The 1,717-nt window shown below is 39.5% G+C and overlaps 1 pseudogene; it reads right to left on the bottom strand.

Moving 5' to 3' along the window:
* Window positions 1-685: 685 nt before the first annotated feature.
* LOC106008264 (olfactory receptor 7E24-like) lies at window positions 686-1,717 on the bottom strand (annotated as a pseudogene).

The raw sequence follows: 1,717 nt of genomic DNA, 5'->3' as shown, positions 1-1,717 counted from the left end.
TAGATTATGAACTCAGTGATAAATAAAACTAGCAGGGTGCCATGGAAGATGAATCCAGATGACTCAAAAAAGAAAACTTCAAAATTGTAAAACTTAAAGAAAGATTAGTAGATAGCACTAGAAGTATTGAAAAAAATCACCAAAATTGCACAGAAAATTTTTCAAATCTATGAAAGTAAATAAGCAGGTAAATGTAAATACTTAAATATTACACCCAGAAAAGAACCTCTTTATTACAGTTCATAGTTAAAAGTTCAAAAATTCAGCACCAAAAGAACACCAAGGTAACAGTAAAGCAGGCTGCAATCCGCAAGGTACAACACAGCAGACCACAGCATGTGGCAAAAATATTGCCAATTCAAAACTGGCTCTACATTTTGGCTAACCTTGCGTTGGGTGGCCAATCCTGGATGAGAACAACATCTAGGGAGATAAGGTAAGCTTGGAAGTCCTTCTGATGTCCAGAGAAAGTATGGACCTGGCCATAGCTTCAGGGATTCCAGTGTCACCTTACCAAACTTACTGGAAGGAAGACACCTGTGGATGGCCTCCATGGACAGGGTAAGGACTAAACAATGTCATTAAACACCTGAAATAATACAACAATTGAAGCAGTGATTTTTATGTGTTCAGGTTTATTTCATTTCCCAGTCTACATTCCAAATGAATAATAAAGTTCCTGGAATTAAACTTCCCCCCTATAGAGCCTCTTCAGGGTTCTACTAAAATCCTTATTCCTCAGACTGTGGAAGAAGAGATTCAGCATAGGGATGATCACAGTGTACATCAGAGAGGCCAACATGTCCTTGCTGGCAGAATATGATACAGGTGAACTAAGGTACACAGCAAGACCTGTTCCATAAAATAGGCAAACAACTGACAAGTGAGAACTACATGTAGAAAAGCCTTTGTACCTCTCATCTGATGATGGGATTCTCAGAATACTAGACACAATTTTAGAGTAAGAGCAAAGAATCCATGCTGTGGGAAAAAAGCCAAATATGACACCAAGAAAATATGTTACAATGTTTTTGATTAACGTATCCGAACAGGAAAGCATAAGGCGTTGAAGAGGTTAACAGAAGAAATTAGCAATTTTGACACCCTTGAAGCAAGTAAGTTGTAAGGGAAGGACATTGTGCACTTGAGAGGCCAAAAAGCTAAAAAAGACACACAGCAATATGAGTAACACACAGAGGTGAGGATTCATAATGACTACATAATGCAGGGGGCAGATGGCCACAAAATGATCATATGCCATCACAGTCAGAAGCATGTCATCCATACACATGAAAATAATGGAGAAACTCATCTGCATCAGGCATCCCACATAGGATATGTCCCTGCTGTGAGTAGGGATTCCATAATCATCTTTGGGACTGTAGTGGAGATAAAACAGATGTCAGCCAAAGACAGGTTGGAGAGAAAGAAGTACATGGGGGTGTGGAGGTGGGAGTCATAGATAACAACCAGGATGATGAGCAGGTTACTGAGAACTGTGACCAGGTACATGGACAGGAACAGTCCAAAGAGGATGGGCTGTAGGTATGGATCTTCTGAGAAGCCTAGAAGACGGAATTCAGAGACACTTGTTAGATTGTATGTTTCCATACTGTTTGAGCACCCTTATGAAAAGAAATTTCACTGGGAAAATGAAACAGGGACCCTTGATTCCATAACTTGAATTGGAATACTCATAAGTAAACTCCTTACATTT

Source organism: Heterocephalus glaber, unplaced genomic scaffold, assembly GCF_053883595.1.
Source record: "Heterocephalus glaber isolate CG9 unplaced genomic scaffold, H.glaber_assembly_v1.0 deba00001532, whole genome shotgun sequence".
Lineage (NCBI taxonomy): Eukaryota > Metazoa > Chordata > Mammalia > Rodentia > Bathyergidae > Heterocephalus > Heterocephalus glaber.
The sequence above is the reverse complement of the archived record's forward strand: the minus strand, read 5'-3'. Positions and strand labels throughout refer to the sequence as shown.